Below are 17,625 nucleotides of genomic sequence, written 5' to 3' on the forward strand. Positions count from 1 at the left end.
TGTCATATCGTATCATAGATTTCAAACGAAATCGCATTCTTTCATAAATGTCGTGATACATGTTTCATCACATAAAATCATGATTTTTCATAAATATTTTACGAAATAACTCTCCTAAAATCATGCATTTCCTAAATAATTTTATGAATAATCTTTCACTTAAAATCATGCATTTTATAAATAATTTTATGAATAATCTTTCACATAAAATCATGCATTTCCAAATAATTTCATGAATAATCTTCCACAAATAATCATGACTTTTTCATAATTTTATCATGTTTTGGGTACGTAAAAAGGGGCTTCCAATAAAGGGCATACATGCATAATATCTTTTATAAAAAGACAAACAGCTCACTGTACATACGCGTAAGGATATGATCATGCTACTTACCTTGCAATGCTAATCCACTATTTTCAGCACGAAATCGGTTGCCTATAAAAAATAAACACGTATTTTGCATAAATTTCTAATTAAACAAGTGATTCTATTTAAAAACCTAACTACTAAAATAGTCTATATTTTCTAAACCTAAACACTTCTCGACACTAAAATAGCCTTACCCGTTAGTCTTAAATAAGCAAGGATATTTTTGGAAAATAACATACTGTACATGGGCATTTTGGGAAAATAAAATAGAGGGGCATTTTTGTAATTTAACTAACTAAAAACAATATTGATTACGGGTTGCATGGATTCAGTTTGGTTTTACGCGTGAAAGGGAAAGGCATGCAATCGGGTTGGGGTGCGATGCTCACCGAGAGAGGAAGCTGATGCGACGGTGGTTCTGGTGGCTGGGCACGACGTCAACTCCGACGAGTGGTGGCTAAGCAACCGAGAGTGAGAGAGAGTTATGAGAGAGGGAGAGTTTACGGGATGAAAGAGAGGGAGAACACGGCTTGAACTTACAGAGCAAGGGTGGCGGCTTGCTGTGGCGTCATAGGGCAGTGGAGGATAGATCTCCGGCGTCGTCTGTTGCTGCCAACAGTGGCGTCGGGCCCAAAAGCGACAAAACGTGGTTCTCGGTTTGAGTGGGGGTGCTCTGTTTCGAGGGCCTAACACAGGGGAGGATGGCAGCGGCTTGATGGCTTTTCCGAGGGCAGGCCGTGTAGTGATTCGGCTATCTATGCAACGAGGTGATTAGAGGGAGGAGCTGCGTCGTGGTTTGCTTGGCTTTGGCAAGGCGGTGCAGTGGGTTCCCGGTGGCATGCAGTGGCTGTGTGTGTGGAGGAAAAAAGTGAACCAACTCAGCAATGAAGTTATTTTATGGGATTTACGATGGGAGTCACGGGGAAGGTCTTGGGTGGTCTGCTAGACGAACTTGAGGAAGGTGGTGGAGCTTGTCTTCTCGAACGTGTGCTGCGGTTTTGAGGGGAGGAGGTTTGTGGAAAGTGCTCTGTGTGCGTGAGTGTATAAAGACGTGGGCGGTAGTGGCTATTCCTTTTATGCAGAGGAGGGCTTAACCTATTTATAAACCTAGCCAGTTGAGAGCTAAGAAGAAAACCCTAGGATGAGAAACGTGAATGCGGAGGAAACGGATGAAGCCATGCATGCATTTTATTGATACGTGATTAGAAGACTCACGGTGGAGGGCATTGCGGCTTGCAGTCTTTGGTGAGTGAAACGTGTGTATGCATATATGTTTGAGATCTTAAAAGAAAACCCTAGATAAAAATAAAGGAATAGACGTGCATGTGCACGTGCATGTGGTTGGCTTGTTTGAAATTCAAAGAAGAAAAAAAATCCGGTAGAAAGGAGTTGTATTATGAAGAGGATTCAAGGGCTTGGACAGAAAATAATAATAGTAAAATAATAATAATAATAATAATAATAATAATAATAATACTGATGGAGCCTTAATAAAATTATTCAAATTTTATCCCTAAAAAAAAAATATAGGGTCGGGTCGTTACAGCATGTCAGAACATACTTTTATCTTTTCCATACAGATTTCATGAGTATGCAAATAAACAACCGAGGTTGGTTTTATTTTTCCCAAGTTCTCATTTTACCACAAAAATATGCAAAGTTTTCAGAAAATTAACCTCAGTCTCAAATAATTCATGTAAGCCTAGCATAGGAACTCCGCTTACCTGACTCCTGCAGCATATTATCTATGAATTGAATACGGTCTCTATTCGTCTCGTCACGTATTCATAAAATAATATAAACTAAATATTAAAGTCCGACAATACACAATTGGTCTTTAAACAACTCAAGACCCAAACTCTAGACCATAATTCAGCGAGTTTTAATCAAACTTAAATAGCCAAATAACAATCCGGACAGTCCAAAATTCGACCCAAAATATTCTATACCAAACTCAGTATGTTGGGTATATGTGGAGACTGGTTTGGAGCTGAAAAAGTGTTTGCTGAAAGTTGGCTCGACAGTTAGCTCGAGCCAAGTTCGCTCAACTTTGCTCGACAGACCGCTCGAGCGAAGGCAAGTCAGAGAGGTTCGCTCGAGTCTCGCTCAACATTTAGCTCGAGCCAATGTTCATTTGGTTGTTCGCTCGAGTCTCGCTCGACAGTCCGCTCGAGCAAAGTACGCAGATTTTGCCAACTTAACCAATTAACACTACGCAAAATACACTTCTTTCCATTACAATGTAACTTCAAATAATCCAAACCTAGGACAATACACCAACCCGAAATACTCACCATGCATAACAACCAGAAAAACTCACAAAAATGCTACTCAATCTCACGGTAAGGACCAAAAACCAGAAACTGCAGAAAATGAAATGGAGAGAGGATCGGCTGAGAGGATGCACTAAATTAGAGTCTTGTTGCAGAACAACACAAAATATGGAAGGAGAAGAAGTTATACCTGAAGATGAAATCTTGAACAAGAAGAAGAAGAGAACCAATGGAAAACTGAAAGGATGAGGGAGAGAAACACCCAATCTACAGAAAATGGAGGAACGTGAGAGAGACAGTTTATGAGAGAGAGACCGAATGGGAGGAGAGAAGTGAGTACGTGGGAGAGAGAGAGGTCTGGATGGGGGAAACCAGAAACTGAAAGAGAGAAAGAGGGAGAAAGAAACGGAAGTAAACAGATGAGAAATCATCTACTTACCCAAACGGCGCCGTTCCGGAATTCATGCAAGAAAAGGCTGGGCCTCTCACGTACTGGTCCGGACTCACAGACTGGGCCTTACATGGTGGGTTGGTGCTCCATTCTCTGCTTAGTCGGGGTATGGGGTTTTGTTAATTCTGTTGTGGACAGAATTATGCACAACATATCTCTTAGACTTGGGTCTTTAGAGATCTGTTGTCAAGACTAGACCATGTCAGTCATAAAAGTGTGTTGGGAAACTATTAATGTTTGTAACTGACTTGTTTTTAAGTCAAATTTGTATCTCCTCTATTATGAATAGAATGTGGTCCGTTATTATAAAAAAATAATTAATTAATTTAAAAAAAAAAAAACTCATCATGTCTTCCGTTCTTTCATTGTAGTACTAAAATCCTCTCAGATTTTTACATCGATCGATCAGTGCAAATAGACAGGAAGCATGTATAAAATAATTGTAAATCTTATATAATATATATATATATATATATATATATATAAGCGTGTCGCGCGTGTGTATGTGTCGTGTGTGTGTCATGTGAATCTTCCATTCACCCAACTGTCCACACGTTCATCCATTAATTGACTAACCGATCAAATGTTGGACGGAGGGTTGAAATTAAACAATCTTATGACATAATTAAAAAACTCGAATTAGTTGAGAAATCTGCGAGTAGTTGAGAAAGTTGAAACTGGTCAAATATCGCATCCCTTTTCTTTCATACACATTGACACTAAATTATTCCGTGGAAACTTCTACGTTTGTAATTCCTCTTAAGGGTGGTGCTATAGCCACGGACATTATTAATTGGTACGGAATTGGGTACTGACTGTGTTAATTTTTTTTTTAAATCATGATTTGTGTTTGCATATTTATTTTAAAATTCAAAAAAATAAATACACAAATAATCAATCGATATATTTTATCATAAGAAATTGTTGGTAGGAGTATCATTTTCCTTCTTTTAATATCCCTAGCTATTAAAGCGGGGTAACATTTATCGTCATCCACTTTCATATATATATGCTCTTAATTCTAGCTAGCTAATTAAGAATATCATATCTCATTGCTAAGGACGTGTTTTACTGCTACACGCTCATGATATCCTGTAATCAAAGAGTAAGGTGGCTTGGGAGTTGATGGAGTGCCTCCGATGCCTAAGTCAGCAATGATAAGAGTATTGTTAGAGTCCAATTATTCAGAAATCTCATTAGTGTACCTGGATTTTTTAAATAGAGCTTTTAAGTTCTTAGAATCACCCAGACTAACTGCTTCGCCCACTATTTGAAATTTGAATCTTAAAACATTCGGGCTATTTACTCACTTTGAATGAATGAACATCTCAATCATCTCGGGATAAGCAAGCAGGTGTTCATGTCCTTAACTTCTAACTGGCATGAGTCCTACCAGACTAGAGAGGTTCGAGACTTGAGTTGAGTGATTTTTCGGGCCACCACGACCTAGGCTAATGGTAGCACCCCATGTGCCCTTATGGTGGTATTAAAACCCTTCCACTCATAATGAAGAGATTTGTTAATTAATTAAAGAGTCATTTATGAATGATTTCTTTGTCTTACAATCAAGTACTTTTACTATTAGCCGTTCCATAACAGGTACGTATCCTATATATATTAATGTTCTACTTTTGGAATATTACCTTAAAATATTTACTAATTTTTCAAGTTAAGGATTACTGAAGAATTTTTAGACAAAGAATTTCATTCAATAATGAACTTCGGTGCCTTCCACCTAGCTCCATGCACCTTCCAGCTAGCTCCATGCACCTTTCATTCAACAACACTTCGAGGAAGTTGAAGCTAACAAGAATGATTCTTCTGGGAATCAAGATCTCCTACTAATTAGCGATTCACCAAAAGTGCCAAACATGGATGGCATTAAAGGTATCCCGACGTCACTACAAATCCATATGTCTACTAATGATATTGTCTCTTCTTCAAGCAGTACTGATCCTCCAGTTGAAGATGTTAGCAACCAATACATGATAGATCAGGACGAGATCAATTTTAGTTCGTCCAATTCATCTGAAATAATCCGTAGTATATGGGAGCTGCCATATTTTTCATTCCAGGACATATTCATGCCTGAAAGGGACCCTGGATTTATGGCTCCAACTACTGCGAGCTGCCAACAAGAGCCAATGTATTCAGATGTTTGCAATGATGCTGGCTATGATTTTTGGGTCGATTAATGATCAATGTAAGCAGCAGCAATGCATGTGATCATGTACTGATAGTGTCTTTGATCAAGTGTTGTTTTGAGCTAGTGGAAGTTGTGAACAATATCTTCAAATGGTTAGTTTGTAAATAAGCATCATGCATTTGAATATCCACGACATGGTAATTTATGTGTTTCAATTCCCTAGCGAAGTTGAACGAGTACAATATCGAATGGAAAAAAAATACAGACATATTCGAGATTCGCTAATATTGGGCAGAAATTTTGTACAAAGATCATCAAGGTTAAGCATGCAGCTTGTAAACGAGTTAGTACAGTCATGTACTGCATGCATGCCCATCGATCTTCTCAATTAGAGCACCTGAAAATAAGATCTAATCGAACATATGGTATGCACCCACTAAAGGGACAGAATAGACGTTAGACAAGTCGACTTTGAAAATAAAATCCCGGTTGCACTCAAGTTAGGTCATATCTAATTATTAGCATATTCAAGGCTAAAAGATTTCTAAAACAACTCCCACTAATTTGTTATAACAAAAAACTTTATTTGCAGCCTACTAAAGTAAGGGCCCCTTATCATCTATAGTCAAAAGGATAGCATACTCTTATATGAAGGGAAAGTAAGAGAGCACAAGAAAAGGACTCGCGCGTACATAAAAGGGAAAATTCTAACTTGCCCTACGATTTTGCTCACTTCCTTTGACTGTTCATGTATTTCATTTTTATTTAATAATTAAGGAAGTGATTATTTAAAAATACTTAAAATAAATAAGAAAAAAGTTGCATTAGCAGTATGTCCAGCGATAAACATTGGGCATCCCACTAGCACTGTCCATATAAAATACATGCAAAAGGTTTAAAAGTTGGTCTTTAATTACCATCTTCTTCGTCTTCTTTATTTGGAAGACGAAAGAGAGAGAAAATTATAATTTTGTGGGATCTTGATCACTGTATTGAGCAAGAGATCAGCTTGAGATCTCCCATGTTGTGTTCACATAATTTTCCATTTTTATGGCTATATTTAAATAAACAGATTACTTGACAAGCAGTTTGAGATCGAATTGTAACTCGACTTCAATTTGAGTTTAATCAAGTCGTATACGAGATGTATTGTTTAATATTCTTCCCTTATTTTTTTTATTGACAACGGCTCACTTAATAAATGTTCAATATTTAACCTTTTTCATTGTATTATAAATGAACTTTAGGATGAGAATATTCTACATATATATTAAAAAATATCAAAGAAATTTATTTTTTTAATACAATAAATACCATTTGAATTCTTATGAATATAATGATTGTTATGGACGTATTTCACTGCCACCACCTTACAATCACCTACAACCAAAGAGTAAAGAGCACGGGGGTTCGAGGGAACGCCTGTAATGCCCTGACCTTGGGGTCGGGACGTTACAATTGGAGTTGGTATCAGAGACAAGTTAGAGATTCTGCATACTATAAACATTTGAGGGTTAGATATCTGTGGATTCATAGGAAGTAGAAATTTCAGATGGGAAGTGTAGGAACTTGAGGACTATAAGGAGGATCATGTAAATTTTTAAGTTTGAACTTCTGTAAACTTTATGATTGATTTTTGATCAGTGCAAAACTGCAAGTATACAGTATCGTAGTTTTATAGTAAAGTGATGAGAAAAGTATCGTCCTCGGAGATTGATAACTTACTTTTGACAAATACCAAAATTATATTAATCTCGACTTTATTTAAAAAAGTCACTAAGATTTTTGTTGTAATTGCAATTTAAAATAAAATTAATTAAAAGAAAATACTCAAAGAAAAAAAAAAGATGTTGTTCAAAGATCAAATCAATGGAGAAGAAAACTTCCAGGAAATCACTTTCACCTAATTCCTCACTATGTTTTACTCATCTAACTAATTGAATTTAATTCTCTCTGTTTGTTAGCAAATCTCCAATTCATCCAAATGTCTCTTTCGATAGTCAATTGGAAATATTCTTGTTCATCATTTTACACAAGAGTATGCAAATTAATAAAAACAAGAAAGGATTAAGACCAATGATTTTAATACTACATAGGTTCATACAAGTCTTTCGATCTCTATATTTACCTATGCCAAAATATCCAAGATCTATCCTATAATTCCCTCTTTTGATAGCAAATTGATCAGCTTTTAATTTCGACTTCCAAGCATAGAAGCTGTCAAAGTAATACAAGGGTAAATCCCAAGATCAAATTCATAGGGACAATGAGAATTTACCAAATACTTCATATTCGCAAGACAACATATTACCGTTTGTGGTGACACGAAATTTTAAAATGATAAGAAAACAGTAAACTAAATGAGCTAACGATGAACAAAAAAAATATGATATGAGAAATAAATTTCAAAACTTAACCACTAACAATATTAACACCTAAATGGGGTTATTTACTAAGGGAGTGTGGAATGAATTATGAGTGAAATTGTTGGGAAGTTCAAGCACAAGTAAAGCTGAAAATAAAAGTGAATCTATTTTTCTAAAATTTCTAAGAATCAAGAGATTTAAAGGAAATGTGCGGAAGTTGACTTAAACTTATAAGAAGCAATTAAACAAACATTTGGGATGCAATTTTCACCCATTAATTTGGTGATGGATTTACTTCTTTTTTCATCTTCTCTCAACCATTCTCTCATTCCTAGAAATTATGGTCAAATAATATAGCAATGAACCACAATTTTTATTCTAATAAAACTACTTGACAAGTTATATGACAATCATAGAAAAGTAAAAGAAAACTATCAAAGCCATGTTACTTGTTTAAGTATCAATTGTGCCTTTAAGTCTACAACTGATCTAAACCAAGAACAAAGAACTCTAATCTTTTCTAGATGCACATTGAAATATAATCCATCAACTTAATCATCAAAAGCACTAAATATCAAAGAAAATCTAATTCCAAATAGTTATGGGTTATTCATTGAATCCCAAACTAAAACTCTAGCCTATCATCTCTAGATTAACAAAACGTTCAAAAAGATTAAATGCAAACATCTTTAACTAATGCACTGAATGAAAATTGCAAAATAAAAATACTATAATCTCAAAATTTGCTGAAGCCCCGAAACTCAGAAGAAAAATCAGACGAAAAATAAAGAAGCAAAAAGAACCAGAAAAATGAAGAAGAACCAGCCGCTTGGAAAAATCCGAAAAAGAAAAAATACAAGAGAGACGGCGCACGGTATAAAAATTCCTCCTTATACTCTCTGGCCCTCTCTGCGTTTTGCGCAGCCCCTTTCTGCATTTTGAGCGTGCGTGAGTCCGTGGCCTTTTCATGTGTTTCGAGCCAGCCCCGCGTCCGCGTTTCATCTCTCCATTTCCTGCATTTTGAGCCAGCCCAACACAGATGCGCGTTTCACCTCTCCGTTTCGTGGGTTTTGAGCCAGGTCCTGCAGTTCGCACCTTCAGCTACGCGTTTCCATCTCAGCCCAGGTTCGCGTTACACTTCGTGCGTTTCATCCACAGGCCCTTGCGTTTTGACTCCAGTCCTCCTCTGCAGTTCGCGTCTCAAGTTGCTCCTCTTACGCGTGAGTGCCTTGCACCATTCCAGCCTCTGCAGCGCACCTTGAGCCGCTCGATCCAGCCCAGGTTCAACCTGCGTGCTGCGTCTCCTGGAAGCCACTATCCGCATGTCTGCCCCTCAAGTCACTAGTGTTCTGCATGAGTTTCCAGAGCTTTCTTTGTAGTTGCCGTATCAGTTGGGTAATTCCACGAATACTCATATATTTTTAACATTTTTTCCACAATGCCCTGCAACATTAGTAAAATATCAGAATAAAATTTGAGATATTAATCAGAATTTAACATTGAGTCATGCATTAAACTTTACTATATAATTAAGTGGTTAATTCATTTTTTGGTTAAACAAATCATTCATTTTAGCAACTTAATCATGTAATTTTTAACACTTTATCACAAATCACAACATAAAAATCATCTAATTAGTAGCCAGTTAATTAGAAGCAATAAACTCAGAATAAATTAGACAAATATAGAAGTGAATTACTTCAAATTAGCATAGAAAAGTAAGTATAGTTCGGAACTAGATTACATCGTTTTTCTAGAATAAAGAAAATTTAGTTCATGCTAAAAATTAAATTCAACATAAATGAATTCACCATAATTTTTCTGAAAGGAATGGAAGAAAATGAACATTAAAAAAAATGCTCCTCGCAGTCCGCCATCGCAAGTCGCAGCATCCTCCCTCTTTCTTTTTTTTTCTTTTCTTCTGTGCGTTACGCCGCTTTCTTCTTCTTTTTTCGAAAACGAGAATTCCACTCTCGCCTGTGCGTGCAGAGCCAAAAACGAAGGACTCCCAAAAGTGCTCCGTTTCGAGCGTGCCAAAAAATCAAGTTTTTCGTCTAGCTCCTTCCAGCTTGCACACGAAAAAAAAAAAAAAAAAAAATGATCCCTTCCTTGAAGACCAAGTCAAAACCAAAAGCCCCCCACGCGTGAAAAACTCTAGCCGTTCAAAGCTGCTATGTCCCGCGTCCAAGAGTCCAGCTCTGTCTATAACAACAAAACAATCTCCTTGGCTACGTAAAACTCTCTTTTGACTTTATTTTTCAAAGTGCCAAACTCTTCATTTAAATGAGAATGAGTCCCTAGACGATAGGCTTCTAAAATTTGGATCTCCTTTTATCTTCAAATCTGAAATAAATTTAAATGACAACAATAAAGCCTAAAATCAACAAAAATAAATAAAATTAGACTAAAGTTTAAAATTAAGAAGTGATAACATATAAGAAATTATGCAAGTCATCAAACACTCACAAACTTAAAACTTTGTTTGTCCCCAAACAAAAAAAATAGAGAATAAAATAAGAGACCACTATAGACTATCAACTAGACCCTGTAGAGAAGTTTCATCATTCACCAAGCCATGATTTGAATTAGATATCATCACTAGTATCTTACTCTTTTAACATCAAAGATAGAAGGAAAATCAATAAAAAATTTAGCAACTTGTCAAGCAAGAGTTAAGCGTTTACTTCAACCTAAAGCTAAGACCTTAAGTGTGTGTGTGAGATAGTCAATTTAACTCCAAACCACCTGCAAACTCAGATAAAAGTAGAACAACTAAAACCAAACGAATTCTCTCAAAACTTAACCACATAAGTCCAATTTTCATAAATTCTCTCCACTAATGTAGTCAAACCAAAATCAGAGATCAAAAGGTGTTTAATCATGTTGTAATGACAGGCCACAATGTGAGGGCTAAGAAAGAAATGGATATGGAAAATCAAAGCAAACTGAAAAAATACTTAGTGGAAAGAACAATGAAAGAGATATCCATAGAATTCAAACCATAACTCTTCCTTGACTATATGCTTATACTTTTGATATTATTGTTGTTGTAATCAATGAAGTCGTACCAAGTACACCTTTAACAAATTCTAAAGTGATTCACACTCCACTTATTGAGTTTTCTCTATTTTTTTTTATATAGTTAAAAGAACAAATAAAGGCTTATGTAAAATAACGCTCAAGGGAGTTGACTATGAGAATACACCATGCATTGATGGGATTTAAGGTTTTAGATTTGGCAGATGTTAGGAATTGAATTCATAACTTTGAAGTTTTAGATTCTAAAGATGTATGTGAGTATTAAGCGATGTCAGGCTTAAATAGTTATCTGATATATATATATATATTTATATATATATATATATTTGTGTTTATACATATATTTTATTTATTTAATATTTTTGTCTTTATTTATTTTAGAACGTTTCACCAAGTTTAAGCTTTTAGGATGGCGTCTCGTCGTCGAGTTCGAAGCCTTGAAGATTTGAACGAAAATAACAATGATGGGGGTTGCACGTTTGAACAATTTAATCGGACCTATCCTCCCACCTTTGATGGAAGAGGCGATACAAACGCAGCGGAGGATTGGATTCAAGACATTGAAGAAATATTCAGTGTTCTGGAGTGTACCGATCAGCAGAAAGTTCAATTTGCAGCTTTTAAGCTAATTGGAGAAGCAAAGAGATGGTGGAATTCTGAAAAAGCTATCAGGGAAGCTGAGGGGACTAGAGTGATTTTTCCCTAAAGCGGATAGGGAAGCTAGAGTTCAAGAGTTCACGATTTAGTACAAGGGACCATGACTGTGCACCAGTATGCTACAAGGTTTGCGGAATTATCACACTTCGCCGCATACCTGATTCCTGATGAGGAAAATAAGGCCAAGAAGTTTGAGGACAGCCTGAACTACAAGATTTATGAACTAGTGATGGTCCTACAGATTCAGAATTTTTCAAAGTTAGTGCACAAGGAGATACTAGTTGAGCAGAATCTCAAGAGAGCCACTCCACAAGGATTCTCTAGTATGGATCAAGGGCCATGGAATAAGAGAAATGAGGGGAGCAGCTTAAGTCAGAGACAGATTCAGGGAAATCATACAACTAACCCCTGTAAGTTCTGTAACTGCATACACGTTGGGGAGCGCAAAAAGGAAGTGGGGTCATGTTTCAAATGCAGTAAGGATTGGCATTTCATTAGAGAATTTCCATTGCTTGAGGAGAACAACAGAAGGCCCTACCCTCCTCAAAGATTTAGGCCGAACAACCAAGGCAACAACCAACGGAGGCTTGTGCCAGCACGGGTGTTTGCTTTGACACCAAGAGAAGCTGAGGACAAGAATGATGTAATCACAGGTATAATCTTTTTTATTCTCCTGTTTAGCATTTTATGTTAAAAAATTAGGATTACTTATCTTGTTATCTCTATGGATTACATGACATAAACACAGGAATTATCCATTTTTTTTCTCAATAAGGCTACTGTTTTATTTGACCCAATGCTTACCCACTCTTTTATTTCAATAGATTACAATTTGAGGGTCTCAACCCTAGTAGGTGATATAGTGACCTACTAAAAGATTTTGCTTAAGTGTCCAATAACTATTAGTGGGAGGGAAATGCCAACTAACCTAATAGCCTTTCCTATGATTGGGTTTGACGTGATATTGGGAATGGATTGGTTAGCTTCCAGTTATGCCAGTATTGACTGTTTTAAAAAGGAGGTGGTGTTCAAATTTTCAGAGGGAGAGGAACTTCCGTTTTTGGGTTCCAGAGTGCATACCCTTCCATCAGTTATATCTGCTTTTCAAGTTGGCAAGTTAATACGTGATGAGTGTCAAGGGTACTTGGCCTTCGTGGTGGATGAACCAAAGCAAGAATTGGAATTAGAAAAGATTCCTACTGTAAGAGAATATCCAGAGGTTTTTCCTGAAGATTTGTCTGGATTGCCACCCGAGCGGGAAGTAGAGTTTGCCATTGAACTAGCCCCAGCCACGGCACCTCTTTCCAAAGCCCCTTATTGAATGGCACCATCAGAGTTAGCCGAACTCAAAGAACAATTGCAAGATTTATTAGACAAAGGTTTCATCAGGCCCAATGTGTCACCTTGGGGAACTCCAGTTTTGTTTGTGAAATAGAAGGATGGGACAATGAGAATGTGTATAGACTACAGAGAACTGAACTGGGTGACCATAAAGAATAAATATCCATTGCCCGTCATAGAAGATTTATTTGATCAGTTGCAAGGTAATCTCCAAGATTGATCTCAAATCGGGGTATCATCAATTGAAGATCAAGGCAGAGGATGTGCCTAAGACAGCTTTCAGAACCAAGTACGGCCATTTTGAATTATTGGTCATGCCTTTTGGCCTAACCAACACCCCAGCAGTATTTATGGATTTGATGAATCGGGTATTTCATGAATTCTTGGATAAATTTGTAGTGGTGTTTATTGATGACATATTAATCTACTCCAAGAACAAAGTTGAACATGAAGAGCATCTGAGACAACTACTTGGGACACTCAGGGATAAGAAATTATTTGCTAAGTTGAAGAACTGTGAGTTTTGGACGTAGGTATTATACCGAACCGCGTAAATCTCAGTGTCTCTCTTTATTTACTTTTATTTACTTGTTTACTATTTATGTTATGGAAGAACGCAAAGAACACCATATCGAAATCCAAATCATCATCGTGGGCCGGGGATGATTCTTTCCTCCCTTCCGATCTATTGTGTGAATTAAGGCATTAACAATTGCCACTGTCTGTGGGATTCGACTTTTCATTATTTTTGGTAATGGTAAAATGATGATTCTTCGGCTCAAAAGATCTTCTCCAGAAATATCAAATAAGTTCCTCGACCTTGCACCAATTATTTTATTTCATCACTGCCATTGTTCTCTACGCCAGAAGTGGGAGAAGGAATATTTTTTTATGTACAAAATCATCCCCAAACGAGCAGATGGAACTCCCCTCAGATAAGTGCTCTCAACTTTACAACTTTTATTTTTATAAATATCACCACATGAAAATTAAAGGGTGATGACATAAAGTGGGACATGCACTTTGCCCTTAAAAATGCCACCAACACACCACACAAAGAGAGAGTCTCGCCACATGCATTGCACACTTGAAGTGCACAGTGCACTGAGGGACATCTCACCGGTGCAGACTGAGTGCACGCCGTGCACCCAAGAAGGCCACTCAGCTAGGGTGGCTACCCGCATGGCGCAGGACAGGGTGGACCCACCCCCGCACCATGCGCGCGCAGGGAGGGGGGGTGGGGCCCGCTCAACCCAATTACCCATTAGGTCTATAATTTATTTTTGCATCTAAAAAAAATTAGACTCAAATTATAATATAATTAAAATTTATACATTCAATAAGAATATAAACTCATTAGAGTTGTATTTTAGATCGCCTTGGCCTCCTGGACCAACATTTATATAGGAGGTCAAAGCAATACAATAGTCATACTTAAGTAATGTGGGACTTACTGTTCGCATGGGCCAAGTACTATTGGCCGCACACCCTTAAAGACGCCAAAGTGTTTGCAAGGAAGTGTACTCAATGGCAGCTACACGGGCAAGTTCCAAGCTGCCTGCTTGAGGAACTAACTTCAATTACATCTCCCTAGTCATTCACCAATGGGGTAGACACGGTCGGTCCCATGCCACAAGGTAAAAGGGGAGCAAAGTTCATCATTATCGTCTTCGATTACTTAAGCAAATGCGCAAAAGTCAAAGCACTGGAAACTGTAACTTCACAAAACGTCACCAAGTTTCTATGGAAAGCAATTGTTTGCTGATTTGGGGTACCGCATAGCATCATTCCGGACAATAGCAGGCAATTCGACTCTGAACACTACTGGAACTAGTGTGTTGAGCTTGGAATCAAGGCCAAGTACTCCTCCCCTAGACACCCTCAAGCCAACAGACAAGTTGAAGTAACAATCAAGACAATTATGGGCATACTAAAAAATAAGCTAAAGGAAAAGAAGGCTGGCAGACCAAAGAGCTTCTCGGGATATTGTGGGCACATAGGAAAATTGTCAAAACTACAGCATCGAGGTGCTAATAAATGTAGAAGTGGGGATGCCGAGCCACAAAACCCAACACTTCATTGAAGGGCCAAACGTCGGGGCGCTGGAAGAAAATCTTGATTTGCTAGAAGAGAAAAGGGTCGAGGCAGAGATCAGGGTAGCAACTAGTAAAAGGAAAGCAGAGTAGTATTTGAATAGAAGGGTTAGGGCAAGGTCCTTCAAAGTGGGAGACTAAGGTTGTGTTTGGTTGGTTGAGTGATCTTAACTCATCTCAAACCAATAATTGATGGGACCCACTACTTTTTCAACTTCCCATAAAAACTTATCACAACCTATTTCATACATTTATACACATATCTTAATTTATTTACATTGAAACACATCTCAATGGCACCCACAAAATATTACTATTCACAAATCAACTCAGATCATCTTAACATCCAAATCCAGCCTTCCTAAAAAAACTTGGGGTCACCACAACAGAGGAAGGAAAACTCAAAAGGCGATGGAAAGGCCCATACCCAGTAGTAGTGAGCCACAGGTCTGGATTGTACCACCTCAAAAACACCCAAGGAAAAGAACTACCTCATCTGTGAAATGTCAAGCATTTAAAGAAGTATTTTGTAAAGTTCCATATGTAATCGTATTGATGCAATAAAAGGTTGGTTGCTCACATAATTTGTCTCCACCAACCCGAAAAATGCTATTGAGCCTACCTCCTGCCTAACACAAAGTCGAGTGTCTCTAGTCACCCTCGACAAAGAAATGAGGAAACAACTTAGTAAAGTGTTTCTCTCCTCATCCTAAAAACGCGGTCGAGCCTATCTCCTGCCTAGTACAAAGTTGATTGTCTCCACTCGCCCCCGACGAACAAAGGAGGATACAGCTTAGTAAAGTGTTTCCCTCCTCACCCTAAAAACACAGTCGAGCTTATCTCCTGTCTAATGCAAAGCCAACTCTCTCCACTCACCCCCGGTGAACAAAGGAGGAAACAACTTAGCAAAGTGTTTCCCTCCTTGCCCTAAAAATGCAGCCGAGCCTATCTTCCACCTAACGCAAAACTGAGTGTCTCCACTCCCCTTAGGTGAACAAAGGAGGGAACAACTCAATAAAGTGTTTCCCTCCTGGCCCGAAAAATGCATTCGAGCCTATTTCCCACCTAACGCAAAGCCAACTGTCTCCACTCACCCTAGACGAATAATGGAGGAAACATCTTAGTTCTCCTTCTCGTCCCCAGCAAAGGAGGAAACTCTCTCAGTTTTCTAAGCAACAAAACTAGGCTACCAATCATAATGGTTATTGATACTCACCAAATAATGCTTCCAAGTATAGAAGCAAATTTAAAAGCAAAGGGAGCTTCCAAGGTCATCTCCACAGGGACAACTTTGTCAACACAAGCAATCAAGCAAAAGGTTCAAACGAAAAGCAGTAAAAAGATGAAAGCATATGGACAGAGTTTCGCTGTTGGATGTATTCAAGATTATTTACAGCAAAAATGGGATGGATTATGCACACTGAGTTTGTACAAAATGTAGGATGAGTTTGTAAGTTGTCATTAGGAATAAGGGACTGTAATTATTCTAAAAGAAAACATTAATTCAAGTTAACGTGAAAACTGCTTTTGCAACATTTAATTTCTAGAAAATGGGTTGATAAACAAAAACAGTCAGCACAGAGAAAATAGTTAAAAATCTTTGGGAATCGAAGATATAACTGTTAGGAAAGTAAACACTAGGGATACAAGATTAGGGTTTTCTCAACCATCGAGATGTTGGTCACGGGGTGCATCTGCTTGTGCAAACCAATCACAATATTAACACTTAAACTTAGACAAACATGCATTCTCAGATTATAGCACTAGCAAAAATAAATCATTCACTATATTAATCATCCTTTTCATTTTAAGACTCTGGGGCTGAGGGATCCTTAATTATTTCAAGTTCCTGTTGTGCCATGAGTCTACAATAGGTCAAGAACAAGAAATCCTTCAAAAACTAACAGTAAATCATGAATGAAAATATAGAGACAGATTATTGCTAAGCATCGCAGCAACCAACAATACTTATAAAGGGGAAGAAAACCCCATTCCCTGCAACCCTGGTTGTAGAAATGAGTCGAGAATCATCCTGTAAAAGATGATTCCAAAACTTTATAAAAATCCTAACAGAGCAACGTTTGCAATTGAAACAGAAAGGAATAAAAGACACTAAAAACAAAGCAGCCACGATCCCCTTCAACCTTGCACCTCAGGTCCTTTTATCCCCACTTCCCTTCATCATTTCTCTTTCTCTTTCCTCTAACCATCGCTTCTCCCATATCTCCATTCTGCCCTCTCGAAGAACCTTGGTTCCTTCCCTTCGATAAGTGCAGAAAGAGGAAAAAAGGGTTTGTGAGATAAGGCGCAGCTGGTCATGGGGCTTGCATTGGGGGAGATGGGGAATCCATCTCCTTGGCCTAAGGTATGGCACGAGCAGCTTTCTCTTTGGCAAGAGTATCTTCGAAGGAGGGCAGGGACTCGACCGCGGGGAAGGCCCCACGGGGAGCAAGATTCATGAAGGCATTGAGAAACATGGCGTTAAGGATGAGTTCGTCCTCCTCATCCTCATCATCACCAAAAGAAGCTACTGGGGGCGAGACCACATGCTGCAGGGATGAAGGGTGAGCGACATTGGTGGCTGGGACTTGGTGAGAAGAGTTGTACAAACCTCGATGGAAGGTGCCACTGGAGCTTGGGAAAAGGTCCTGCCGAAGTTACTCCGAGCAGACCCAATTGGTGTAGGGTGAAACGAGCTGTGGGAGCTACCACGAATGGTGCCCGACGAAACTGGTCGGGAAGTAGTGCCGAACTCGCTGAATGGAGATCCCAATGGAGTTCGACGTGATGAACTGGCCAGAGCCCCATGAGAGGAGCTCGGTCGAACAGAGCAAGAAGTGCGGGAGTGGTGAAAACGAGGCCCGAGCCCCCGACCCAAGGGTGACCCCA

Source organism: Juglans regia, chromosome 4 (assembly GCF_001411555.2).
Source record: "Juglans regia cultivar Chandler chromosome 4, Walnut 2.0, whole genome shotgun sequence".
Classification (NCBI taxonomy): Eukaryota; Viridiplantae; Streptophyta; class Magnoliopsida; order Fagales; family Juglandaceae; genus Juglans; species Juglans regia.